The sequence below is a fragment of the Mobula birostris genome, chromosome 10 (assembly GCF_030028105.1).
Source record: "Mobula birostris isolate sMobBir1 chromosome 10, sMobBir1.hap1, whole genome shotgun sequence".
In the NCBI taxonomy this organism is placed as follows: Eukaryota; Metazoa; Chordata; class Chondrichthyes; order Myliobatiformes; family Myliobatidae; genus Mobula; species Mobula birostris.
Genome location: NC_092379.1, coordinates 67,609,148 through 67,623,768, shown reverse-complemented (window position 1 = coordinate 67,623,768; position 14,621 = coordinate 67,609,148).

Below are 14,621 nucleotides of genomic sequence, written 5' to 3'. Positions count from 1 at the left end.
TGGTTTCTGTCAGTTTTTCAGTCTTGGTCTGGCGTGTGTTTCTGTGATATCACACCAGAGGAATATTGTATAATTTCTTACTGCATGCATTACTAAATGACAATAAAAGAGGGCTGTCTGTCCTCATAATCTAATCTAAGAAGACTTTCAACATGCTAGATTTATATTCAACCAGCATTGTGATGTCATCAGCCAGCGCTATGATACCAAATGGCAACCAATAGAAGGACTGCAAAGTTCTTTAAACAGGTCAATCCCTAGCTAGCTCGGGAAGCAGCTTCTGATGTACAGGTAAGATTCACAGTTAGTACAAAACCTCCACCCCTCGAAAGACACTCGGCCCGCAGTCTAGTATAACCCCTGCAGATGTTCCTCTATACCACACACAAAATGTAACACAATGATGCCCAGAATTACCAGCCCATCAGTGCACCAACTTCCCAGCGCCCTAAATGGCCAGCAACTTACCACCACCCCACCCCCGCCCCTGGGGAATAGTAGTTTTGGAGCTGATCCCACCCCACTTTCTTCGGCTCTGACTGCTGAATTTGATTGCCCAGGTACGTAATGTTCCAGACACATGTTCCAGAGGATTACAAATACCTGGGGATACGAATTGACAATAAACTGGACTGGTCAAAGAACACCGAGGCTGTCTACAAGAAGGGTCAGAGCCATCTCTATTTCCTGAGGAGACTGAGGTCCTTTAACATCTGCCGGATGATGCTGAGGATGTTTTACGAGTCTGTGATGGCCAGTGCTATCATGTTTGCTGTTGTGTGCTGGGGCAGCAGGCTGAGGGTAACAGACACCAACAGAATCAACAAACTCATTCGTAAGGCCAGTGATGTTGTGGGGATGGAACTGGACTCTCTGACGGTGGTGCCTGAAGAGAGGATGCTGTCTAAGTTGCATGCCATCTTGGACAATGTCTCCCATCCACTACATAATGTACTGGTTGGGCACAGGAGTACATTCAGCCAGAGACTCATTCCTCCGAGATGCAACACAGAGCATCATAGGAAGTCATTCCTGCCTGTGGCCATCAAACTTTACAACTCCTCCCTTGGAGGATCAGACACCCTGAGCCAATAGGCTGGTCCTGGACTTATTTCATAATTTACTGGCATTATTTACATATTACTATTTAACTATTTATGGTTTTATTACTATTTAATTATTTATAGTGCAACTGTAACAAAAACCAATTGCCCCCGGGATCAATAAAGTATGACTTTGACTATGACTACATCAGCCATGTAGGTGCCACACTCCTGACCAATCACAGCACAGGTGCCACCTTTCTCTATGAGCAGCTAGTCCAAGGCCATCTGATTTTGCAAATAGCCATCACCTCAGCTGACACTCTGGTCAGTGCTTCCTCCGTATTCTTGAGCACCACAGCCATCTCATTGGCCAACATCTCCATCACATCGACCACGCATATCAGCTTCAGGGACAGTCTAGCTGTACCATTTCGCATCCAGGCACTGCCGAGTTTCACAGTACAGTTCAGCATCGGCACAGGATACTGCTCCTGCTTGCTCTTGCTGTGCCCCACTGACTGATAGGACCTGTGTTTATCACACCACCTGTACCAACACTCCTTCCCCTTCCCTGTTGGCCCTCTCAGAGTTGGGACCTTGGCATTAGACAAGTTGCAAGCAGGAAAGTACCAACCCTTGAGATGCTTACTCCACTGGGGGTCTCTGAGACTCAGGTTCTTTGTGAGACCTCATGCAGATCCAACAGTCAGAAGTGTTGGTGTGGTAGCATATTCATACACCATCCCTAGGAATCTATTGTAGGAGGCAACATTGACCACTAACATCACCACTGCTGTTAACATCCACTACTTGGCCAGTCAGTAAGGTAGATACACATAATCAATCCCTCCTGGTTAGTTAGACAGATTATCTGTCCTGTTCCCCCAGTAACGCCATCCATCACGTATCCTTCGGTCTGTGCGTCACAGTCTCCCCTGCTCTGGTGGCCCATATTGGTGCTGCACCAAACCTTCCCTCATCGGAAAACACCATGGGCATCATAATCTGCACTGCTCGATGGACAGCAGTGTTATGCAGGGCCTCCTCGGTGTCCCAAGAGCTATGGGAATCTACATGGTAGACTGTGATTGGACATCAATGTGCATTCTCCCAGGAGTGCCCCCAGACTGGGAGGTGCAGCTCATACCTGTGAGGCAACCACAAATCCACTCAGCCACTGGCCGAGCGGTAAAGAGTGTTGGAAGACTGCTGCTCTCCACCCTGCATCAGAGTGGATCGTTACCCAGGCCGTCAAGGGGGGATCTAGCCAACTGGCTGAGCTGATCACTGCGACCCTGCCCCTCAGGGAGGTGAGTGGACCACTGCCTAGGTGTCGGTGTAAATCCTCATCGGCCCCAGTCACCTCCCTGGAACCACTGGTAAGCCAGACTTGCTGCTTCCGCTCAGCACTCAGGTGGTTGTAGGGTTTACCCCACTGTATGGGAGAGGGATGAATGGAGGGAACCTGTAGTGGTTGTTATCCAGGACAGCCATGACCCCACTGGGACCCTGCTCTGTCCTGTCTGTAATGTACCACTTCACGTTGACAATGGAAGATCATGGGGCACAGATTTTACCTGCTGCCTGATAGGGAAGTGTGCAGCACGACTGACTCAGGAGATCTGATTATTCTGAGACCAAGAGAGCAGTAGCTGCTTCTCGGAGGGTTTGTACCAGGTCACCGCCACATGACGAGACCCTTCTTTATCACCTGTCACAGGCTGCACTCAGCCACCCTGGAGAGTCTGAAACCTGCAGCTTGAATGGCAGCCCACTCTGTCAAGGGGCTGAGGAGAGGCCCTGCTCTGCCGCCTGCTAGCTGGGTTCGGAGGCTGCCTGCTGCTCAAGACCCCATCAGAAGGCAGTCTTTTACCCAGAGACCTGGTACAAGGGGCACAGTATCGTCATCAGGTGGGGGAGGATGTGCTGACAGCAATACCCCTCACAAGGCATTTCGCAAAATGCTGCGTCTCCTCTTTAAAGGTGGGAAACACACCATCAAAGATCTTGCTTTACCATCCACTGCCCAGAATGCCATTGTGAGCCCAGGAATATGACATTCCTGCAGGGGCTTTGTATCTTATCTGGGTTATTGGACCAACCCTGTTCCCACAGAGAGGTGACTATCTTATCCAGCGCCTGCCTCACTACCTCCTGAGAGGGTTCCTGTGGCAGTGTATTGTCTATGTATCGGGATACAGGGATGGTGGAACCTAACCCAGTCTCCTGCAAGTCTCGGGCGATCATGCCACGGCACGATGTGGGTCTGTGGATGTATCTCTGTGGGAAGTCGCAAAAGGTACTCTCTACCCTCCCAGGTTAAAGTGAACTGGACGCAGGACTCAGGGAGATGGAGAAGAAGGCATTGGCCAGGTCTGCTAACATGTACCAGTGCTTCCCCTCCCTACACCTATGTCCTCAGTAATGGACACCACATCTGGGACAGCAGCTGTGAGGAGTAGTGCATATTTATTCAACTGTTTATAGCTGATGGTCATGTGCCATGTGCCATCCTCCATCCTCACTGGCCACACCAGGCTATTGTAGGGGGAGGTTACAGGGCAGATGATTCCTCCTATAACAGGGCCTTTGTTTTCCCCGATCTCCTTGGTGCCTCCTGGCATCCTGTACTGCTTGATATTAACTACCTTGGTGGAGGGACTGGGATCGTCGACCCCATTGGCTCATCCCATCAGTACCTTCGCCTGTGCCTTCCCAAAGGTAAAACGATGCTTGTTTGTCTGCAGGGATCTACTGCTCGGCATATTCATGCCCAGAATGCACTCATGTGAGGTCGTCACAACATAGAACATAGAATAGTACAGCACAGTACAGGCCCTTCGGCCCACAATGTTGTGCCAACCCTCAAACTCTGACTCCCATATAAGCCCCCACCTTAAATTCCTCCATATACCTGTCTAGTAGTCTCTTAAACTTCACTAGTGTATCTGCCTCCACCACTGACTCAGGCAGTGCATTCCACACACCAACCACTCTCTGAGTAAAAAACCTTCCACTAATATCCCCTTTGAACTTCCCACCCCTTACCTTAAAGCCATGTCCTCTTGTATTGAGCAGTGGTGCCCCGGGGAAGAGGTGCTGGCTATCCACTCTATCTATTCCTCCTATTATCTTGTACACCTCTATCATGTCTCCTCTCATCCTCCTGCTCTCCAAAGAGTAAAGCCCTAGCTCCCTTAATCTCTGATCATAATACATTCTCTCTGAACCAGGCAGCATCCTGGTAAATCTCCTCTGTACCCTTTCCAATGCTTCCACATCCTTCCTATAGTGAGGCGACCAGAACTGGACACAGTATTCCAAGTGTGGCCTAACTAGAGCTTTATAGAGCTGCATCATTACATCGCGACTCTTAAACTCTATCCCTCAACTTATGAAAGCCAACACCCCATAAGCTTTCTTAACTACCCTATCTACCTGTGAGGACAAAGACAGTCATGGGTCAGTTCTGTCCTGGTCTGATGGAAAGTAACTTCCTGGACAGCGAGAAGTGAGGCACCTCACCCCTCTGTGGTAGCCCTGGGGCACCGCCAGATATTGGTGTTAACTGTAATGATGGTGTGCTTAGCCCTGGCATCCACCCATGACATCCATCACTTCACATTCCCTTTCCCCCAATGTTCTGCCATAGATACATAAGGATTCGGATCTCCTGGCTGGGAAAGGGCCAATGGGCATGTCTGATAAGAGGCCTGACCCCATCCCCAGGTGAGTGGGGTGACGGGGTGTGACCCCCACTGCCTGCTGCCGCCACACAACTGCCACAGAAGTTCCACCAGCACCTTTTCCAGAACCTCCAGTGAGGGATGTAGGAAACCCTGTCTCGGAGGCAGACGTCAAAACACCTTTCAAAAGAGTGAACCTTAGCGAGGTGTCAGGCCCTGATGGTGACCTGGTTCGGCTCTGAAAACCTGTGCCAACCAACTGGCAGGAATGTTTAAGGACATCTTCAATCTCTCACTGCTGCAGTTGGAGATTCCCACCTGCTTCAAAAGTGTGACAATCATATCAGTGCCCAAGAGGAGCAGAATGAGCTACCTCAATGACTATTGCACAGTTACACTCACATCTACTGTGATGAAATTCTTTGAGAGATTGGTCATGGCCAGAATCAACAGCAATTTATCTACCGCCACAATAGGCCGACAGTGGACGAAACCTTACTGGCTCTCCACTGGGCTTTGGATTACCTGGACAATATGAATGGTTGCTGTTTGTTGATTACAGCTCAGCATATAAAACCATCACAGCCTCAGTACTAATCAACAAGCTCTAGAAATTGGGCTTCTGTGCGTCCCTCTGCAACTGGATCCTGGACTTCCTCACTGGGAGATGGCATTCAGTGGGAATCAGAATTAACATCTCCTCCTCGCTGACAGTCGACACTGATGCATATCAAGAACGCCTGCTTAGCCTACTGCTCTATCCTCTACACCCATGAGGCTGTGTCTATCAAAGCCTTTCAACATTCAATAGGTTTCAATGAGGTAACCTCTCATTCCTCTGAGTTCCAGTGCGTAGAGGCCCAGAGCCAGGCGGATGACCAGGCAGTGAATGGAGATGTGTGCAGGCAAGTGGGATTAGTTAAAGTGGCACCACGGTTGGCACAGATATGGTGGGTGAAAGGGTCTGTCCTTATGCTGTACTGTTCAGTGTTTGATGTTCTATATTGTTCTCTTTCCCTCATTTGTGAGAGGCATTTACACCCTCCTGTTGTAAAGATACAAGGTGCTAACTGGTTTCCTGGATCTTTTCTGCGTTTAGAATGGCCACAGCACAAGGAATCCCACAGGGTATCAAAGTTTCATGTTTCAAAGTACATTCAGTATCAGAGTCTGTGTGCAGTGCACAGCCTGAAATGCATCCTCTTCACAGACATCCACATAACAGAAATCCCACAGAACAATAGAAATATTGAAGCCCCAAAGCCCCAGCTCCCCCCACCTTCACACAAGTAGTACCTAAGGAATTCTTTGTGTAAATATTTGTCCCTCCACTTCTCCGTTAAACTTTCTACCTCTCAATGTAAAGTTATGCCTTTTTGGAGTTGGAATGCACCCAAACAGTGGGCCAGAGCATACCAAGAAGCTACATTTTCATTTAGGTTTGTGGCTGAAGATTAAAAAGGCAGCTGTTCATGACAGTTCTCTGGAGCTTTTCAGTGAGTAGTATTCATTTAAAAAAAGGGTGAATAAAAATGAGGCAGGGGCAAGCTGAGTGGCCATTGTATGAGCTGGCCAGTGCCAGAGAGGCTTTGGCATTTCAGTATGAATGGCCCCAGGACACAGTTAGTGTAAGATAGAAACATAGAAAATCTACAGCACAATACAGGCCCTTCAGCCCACACTGCTGTGTGGAACATGTACTTACTTTAGAAATATCTAGGGTTACCCATTGCCCTTTATTTTTCTAAGCTCTATGTACCTATCCGGGAGCCTCTTAAAAGACCCTATTGTATCCGCCTCCACCACCATCACCAGCAGCCCATTCCACACACTCACCACTCTCTGCGTAAAAAACTTACCCCTGACATCTCTGTACCTACTTCGAAGCACCTTAAAACTATGCCTTCTCATGCTAGCCATTTCAGCCCTGGGGAAAAGCCTCTGACTATCCACACGATCAATGGCTCTCATCATCCTATACACCTCTGTCAGGTCACCTCCCGTCCTACATCACTCCAAAGAGAAAAGGCCGAGTTCACTCAACCTATTCTCATAAGACATGCTCCCCAATCCAGGCAACATCCTTGTAAATTGTCTCTGCACCCTTTCTATGGTTTCCACATCCCTCCTGTAGTGAGGCGACCAGAATTGAGCACAGTACTCCAAGTGGGATCTGACCACTGTCCTATGTAGCTGCAACATTATCTCTCGGCTCTTAAACTCAATCCCACAGTTGATGAACACCAATGCACCGTATGCCTTCTTAACCACAGAGTCAACCTGACCAGCAGCTTTGAGTATCCTATGGACTCAGACCCTAAGATCCCTCTGATTCTCCACACTGCAGAGAGTCTTGCCATTAATGCTATATTCTGTGGTAATATTTGACCTACCAAAATAAACCACCACACTCTTATCTGGGTTGAACTCCATCTGCCACTTCTCAGCCCAGTTTAGCATCCTATCAATGTCCCACTATAACCTCTGACAGCCCTCCACACCCCCAACCTTTGTGTCATCAGCAAATTTACTAACCCACCCCTCCTATTTCACATCCAGGTCATTTATAAAAATCACAAAGAGTTGGGATCCCAGAACAGATCCCTGAGGCACACCACTGGTCACCAACCTCCATGCAGAATATCACCCGTCTGCAACCACTCTTTGCCTTCTGTGGGCAAGCCAGCTCTGGATCCACAAAGTAATGTCCCCTTGGATCCCAGGCCTCCTTACTTTCTCAATAAGCCTTGCATGGAGTATCTTATCAAAAGCCTTGCTGATATTCATATACGCTATATCTACTGCTCTACCTTCATCAATGTGTTTAATCACATCCTCAAAAAAATTCAATCAGGCTCGTAAGGCACGACCTGCCTTTGACAAAGCCATGCTGACTATTCCTAATCATATTATGCCTCTCCAAATGTTCATAAATCCTGCCTCTCAGGATCTTCTCCATCAACTTGCCAATCACTGAAGTAAGACTCACTGTCTATAATTTCCTGGGCTGTCCCTACTCCCTTTCTTGAATAAGGGAACAACATCCGCAACACTCAAATCCTCCGGAACCTCTCCTGTCCTCACTGATGATGCAAAGGTCATCACCAGAGGCTCAGCAATCTCCTCCCTTGCTTCCCACAGTAGCCTGGGGTACATCTCATCTGGTCGTGGTGACTTATCCAACTTGATGCTTCCCAAAATCTCCAGCACATCCTCTTCCTTAATATCTACATGCTCAAGCTTTTCAGTCTGCTGCAAGTCATCCCTACAATCGCCAAGATCCTTTTCTGTAGTGAATACTGAAGCAAAGTATTCATTAAGTACCTCTGCTATCTCCTCCAGTTCCATACACGGTTTTCCACTGTCTCACTTGATTGGTCCTATTCTCTCACGTCTTATCCTCTTGCTCTTCATATACTTGTAGAATGCCTTGGGCTTTTCCTTAATCCTATCTGCCAAGGCCTTCTCATGGCCCCTTCTGACTCTCCTAATTTCATTCTTAAACTCCTTCCTGCTAGCCTTGTCATTAGTCTAGATTTCTATCATTACCTAGTTTTTTGAACCTTTTGTAAACACAAAATAACCTGCAGGTGCTGTGATCAAAGCAACACTTACAGTACGCTGGATGAACTCAGCAGGTCGGGCAGCAGCAGTGGAAATGATGAGTCGACGTTTCCGGCCGGAACCCTTCGTCAAGACTGAAGAATGAAGGAGGTGGAAGGATTTGAAAAATGCATGTAGGTTCAGTTGAAAGACCAGTAATTTGAAAGACAAAGGGGTGGGGAGGGGAAGCATTGACGTCATAGCCCTGAAAACAATGGGTGGTAGAAGGATGCGGAAACATGAGGGAGGTGATAGGCAGCTGGGGGAGGGGCAGAGTGACATAAGGATAGAGGAAGAGAGGGGGAGGGGATTACCGGAAGTTGGAGAATTCTATGTTCATACCAAGGGGCTGGAGACTACCTAGACAGTATATGAGGTGTTGCTCCTCCGAACTGAGTTTAGCCTCATCATGGCAGTAGAGGAGGCCATGTATGGACATATCTGAATGGGAGTGGGAAGCAGAGTTGAAGTGGGTGGCTTCCGGGAGATCCTGTCTGTTGTGGCGGAGGGTGTGGAGGTGCTCGACGAAGCGGTCCCCCAATCTGTGTCGGGTTTCACCGATGTAGAGGAGGCCGCACTGGGAGCACTGGATGCAATAGATGACCCCAACAGACTCACAAGTGAAGTGTTGCCTCACCTGGAAGGACTGTTTGGGGCCCTGAATGGTGGCAAGAGAGGAGGTGTAGGTACAGGTGTAGCACTTACGCTTACAGGGATAAGTACTAGGTGGGAGATCCGTGGGGATAGACGTGCGGATAAGGGAGTCGCGGAGGGACCGATCCCTGCGGAAAGCGGAGAGGGGTGAAGAGTAAAAGATGTACTTAGTGGTGGGGTCCTGTTGAAGGTGGTGGAATCTGCGGAGGATAATGTGCTGGATCTGGAGGCTGGTGGGGTGGTAGGTGAGGACAAGGGGAACTCTGTCCCTGTTGTGGTTGCGGGAGGATGGGGTGAGGGCGGAAGAGCGGGAAATGGAGGAAATGAGGGTGAGGGCGTCATTGATGACGGCAGAAGGGAAACCATGATCCTTAAAGAAAGAGGACACTTGAGATGTCCTGGAAAGGAAAGCCTCATCCTTGGAGCAGATGCGGTGGAGACGGAGGAACTGGGAATAAGGAATGGAATTTTTGCATGTGGCGGGGTGGGAAGAGGTATAGTCGAGGTAGTTATGAGAGTCATTGGGCTTGTAGAAGATGTCAGTGGACAGTCTGTCTCCAGAGATGGAGACCGAGACATCCAGAAAGGGGAGAGAAGTGTCCGAGATAGAGTAAGTGAATTTGAGGGCTGGGTGGAAGTTTGAAGTAAAGTCGATGAAATTGATGAGCTCAGCATGGGTGCAGGAAGCAGCACCAATGTAGTCGTCAATGTACCGAAGGGAAAGTTGAAGAGCAGTACCAGAATAGGTTTGGAGCACAGACTGTTCCACATAACCAATGAAGAGGCACGCGTAGCTGGGTCCCATGCGAGTTTCCATAGCTCCACCCCATCTAAACCCCTCACTCTAGGGAGATGCCAATCAATATTTTGGGAAGTTAAAATCTCCCACCACAACAACGCTGTTATTATTACTCCTTTCCAGAATCTGTCTCATTTTAGGACCTTTTGTAAGCTTTTCTCCTTGACGAGATTTACAACAGCCTTTGTACACCACGGTTCCTGTACCCTACCATCCTTTCCATGTCTCATTGGAATGTACCTATGCAGAACGCCACACAAATATCCCCTGAACATTTGCCACATTTCTTCTGTACGTTTCCCTGAGAACATGTTTCCAATTTATGCTTCTAAGTTCCTGCCTGATAGCCTCATATTTCCCCTCATTCCAATTAAACACTTTCCTAACTTGTCTGTTCCTATCCCTCTCCAATGCTATGGTAAAGGAAATACAATTGTGATCACTACCTCCAAAATGCTCTCCCACTGAGAGACCTGACACCTGATTAGGTTCATTTCCCAATATCAGATCAAGTACAGCCTCTCCTCTTGTAGGCTTATCTACATATTGTGTCAAGAAACCTTCCTGAATACACATAACAAACTCCACCCCATCTAAACTCCTCACTCTAGGGAGATGCCAAGCAATATTTTGGGAAATTAAAATCTCCCACCACAACAACCCTGTTATTATTACTCCTTTCCAGAATCTGTCTCCCTATCTGCTCCCCGATGTCCCTATATCTATTGGTTAGTCTATAAAAAGCATCCAGTAGAGTTATTGACACCTTCCTATTCCTAACTTCCACCCACAGAGACTCCATAGACAACCCCTCCATGACTTCCTTCTTTTCTGCAGCCGTGACACTATCTCTGATCAACAGTGTCACACCCCCAACTTTTTGCCTCCCTTCCTGTCCTTTCTGAAACATCTACAGCTTGAAGTAGCCATTCCTGCCCTGCCCCATCAAAGTCTCTGTAATGACCACAATATCTTAGCTCCAAGTGCTGATCATCGCTCTAAGCTCGTCCACTTTGTTTATAATACTCCTTACATTAAAATAGACACATCACAAACCATCGTTCTGAGCATATCCCTTCTTGATCACCTCCCTCTCGCACTGTCTCTAAGCTTTCTCTATTTGTGAGCCAACCTCCCTTTCCTCCGTCACTTCAGTTCGGTTCCCACCCCCCAGCAATTCTAGTTTAAACTCTCCCCAATAGCCTTTGCAAATCTCCCCGCCTGGATATTGGTTCCCCTGGGATTCAAGTGCAACCTGTCCTTTTTGTACAGGTCACACCTGCCCAGGAAGAGGTCCCAATGATCCAGAAATCTGAATTCCTGCTCCAATCCGTCAGCCACGCGTTTATCCTCCACCTCATTCTATTCCTATACTCACTGTCATGTGGCACAGGCAGTAATCCTGAGATTACTACCTTTGAGGCCCTGCTTCTCAACTTCCTTCCTAACTCTCTGTAGTCTGCTTTCAGGACCTCCTCCCTTTTCATACCTATGTCATTGGTAGCAATGTGTACCACGGCCTCTGACTGTTCTCCTTCCTGCTTCAGGATATTGTGGACGTGATCAGAAACATCCCAGACCCAGGCACCTGGGAGGCAAACTACCATCCGTGTTTCTTTCCTGCATCCACAGAATCACCTGTCTGACCCCCTAACGACAGAGCCCCCTGTCACTGCTGCCATCCTCTTCCTTCCCCTCCCCTTCTGAGCCACAGGGCCAGACTCTGTGCCAGAGGCACGGCCACTGTTGCTTCCCCCTGGCAGTGTAGTGAGAATGGCCCCAAGTGCCATGTTTTGTTTGATGGGTGAGATGTGGGAATTCTGGGTGACCTCCGACCTCCCGGATACCCACATCTGCACCAGGTGCACCAAGGTGCAGCTTCTCCAAGAATGTGTTAAGAACTGGAGCTGCAACTCGATGATCTACTTAAATGCGTGACCGAGGAAGTGATAGATAAACGCTACAGGGAGAAAGTCACTCCTAAGTTGCAAAAGCAGGCAACGGTGTGACTGTCAGGAGAATAGAGGGAAATGGATAGCCAGTACAGGGTACCAATATGTCTACTCCCCTCAATAATAACTATACCATTTGGATACCGTTAGGTGGTGGGGTCAGTGCCTACCAGGGGTCACCACAGTATCCAGGTCTCCGGCACTGAGTCTGGTGCTAATGCTGAGAAGAGAACAAAGAGGACTGTAGTGGTGATAGAAGATTCTATAGTTAGAGGAACAGAGACAAAGTTCTGTGGGTGCGATAGAGACACCCGGATGGTATGTTGCCTCCCAGGTTCCAGAGTCAGTGATGTCTTGGATCAGATCCATGGCATTCTAAAGGGAGAAGGTGAGCAGCCAGAATCTTGGTACATATTGCCACCTATGAAAGCTGAAAAGCAGGACCACCAGGATAGTAATCATTGGATTCATGCTCGTGCCACGCACCAGTGAGGGAACGAATAGGAAGATTCGAGACGTGAATGTGTAGCTGAGGAACTGCTGCAGGGCCAAGGGTTCAGATTTCTGGATTATTAGGATCTCTTCTGGGGAAGGTACAGCTTGGACAAAAGGGATGGGTTACACCTGAACCTGAACATCCTTGTGGGCAAGTTTGCTAAAGCTGTTCGGGAGGGGGTAAGTTAACTTGGCAAGGGGATGGGAACCTGAGTGATAGGGCTGGGGATGGGTAGTTGGTTTACAGTGTTACGGACCCCGTAACTGGGTTGCCAAACCAGCAGAAATGGACCACTTAGTTGGAGTCTGGATTACTGGAACTAAGAAAGTTTTATTAAAGAAATAAGTAACACAGTACTCTAATCATAAGGATATAAGTGCAACAAGTTAGCAATGATAAAACACACATGTACACAGAACTAGGGTAATAGGAATCAATCAAGCTCTATCGCAGTCTAGGGGTAAAATGATCAGTCTCAAGTGACGCAGAGTTCAGTTCAGCTGAGTACAGTTCGCAGTAATCGCTGTTGTGCCGTTGGAGAGAGAGAGAGAGAGATAATATGCAAATTCTGATTCACACAGACCTTCGTTCTTTGCAGTTAGCTTTCGGGCGAGCCCTTTTAATGTCTTCTGTGGTCACCGACTGTGATCCCTCCGTTCCGGATACGACCGTTCTTCTGCGGTGAACCCGGCACCCAGACAAGGGCGGACACATGTACCAGGTTCCCGCTGATCGTACCTTTTCACCCTGTGCATCTATGGTCGGTCCCGCGACCAGACCTCCAAAACACTCACCAACTTGTGGGGGCACACCACTTTTCCAGGGTCTCGTTATCTCGTGATCTCGTGGTGTGTGTCGTGCCTTAGCGAACCTGTTCCTTTTATGCCCCTGCTGGGGTATCACTGTCCATCAAACTTCAAACAGTTCAGGTTCAAAGCAACCGGTCTGTCAATACTCGGAACTGTGTCTCTTTTCGTTAATCTCTCTCCTCTCTCATTAACATTTTGAACGCTTCTCCATTTGTCTCTCTTATCTCTCTCATCAGCATCAATCTTCTGATAACTTGGTTTTTCATCACAACAGAGAGAGACAGTGTGTAATGGGACTGCTCGCAAGGAGAGGCTGATGATGGGTCAAAATTGCAGTCGACAGGTTGAGTTGCAATGTAAAGGGGGGACGAAATCAAAAAGGCTGATGAACACAGTACTGAAGGTGATTAAAGGTAGATGAACTTGTAGTACAGTGACAGATCAGCATGTAGGACGTTGTGGGCATCACTAATCGAAGGAAGATTATAACTGTGAGCTTAATGTCCAAGAACACACATTGTTTTGAAAGGACAGGCAGGTAGGACAAGGGGATGGAGTGGCTCTATTGTTAAAAATGAAGTCAAATCATTAGGAAGAGGTGACATAGGATTAGAAGGTGTTGAATCCTTTTACGCAGAGCTAAGAAACAATAGGTAAAAAGACCTTGATGGGGGTTATATACAGATCTCCAAACAATAGCAAAGATGTCGTCTACAAATTCCAGTTGGTGATCAAAAATGCACGTCAAATGGGCAACGACACAATAGTCATAGGGGATTTCAATATGTGGGTGGATTGGGAAAATTAGATTGGTGCTGAATCCCAAGAGGGGGAAATTGATAGAATGCAAATGAGATGGCTTTTTAGAACAGCTTGTGATTGAGCCCACTGGGGGATCAGCAATTCTGGGTTGGGGGTTGTGCAATGAACCAGAAATGATGAAAGAGCTTAAAGTAAAGGAACATTTAGGAGCCAGTAATCATGCTATGATCGAACTTTCCCTGCAATTTGAAAAGGATTTAAAGTCAGATGAATTAGTAATATAGAGGCATGAGAGAGGAGCTAGTCAAAATTGATCGGAAGGGAACTCCAGCAGGGATGACGACAGAGCAGCAATGGTTGGAATTTCTGAGAGCAATTTGGAAGGCATAGGATATATACATCCTAATGAAGAAGAAGTATTTCAAAGGCAGAATGATTCAGCTGTGACTGAGAAGTCAAAGCCAATAAAAGGGCATATAATAGAACAAAAATTAGTTGGCAGTTAGAGGACTGGAAAACTAAAGAAGTCATAAAGAATGAAAAGATCAAATATGAAGGTAAGCTAGCCAATAATAATAATAGAGGTTACCAAAAGTTTCTTCAGATATATGAAGTGTAAAAGAGAGGTGCTAGTAGATACCAGACTACTGGAAAATAATGCTGGAGAACTAGTGCTGAGGGTCCAGGAAATTGTCGATAAATTGAAAAAGTATTTTGCATCAGTCTTCACTTTGGAACACACCAGCCATATGCCAGTAGTTCAAGGATGTGTGGGGGCAGAAGTGTGTGAAGTTGCATTACTAGGGAGAAGGTG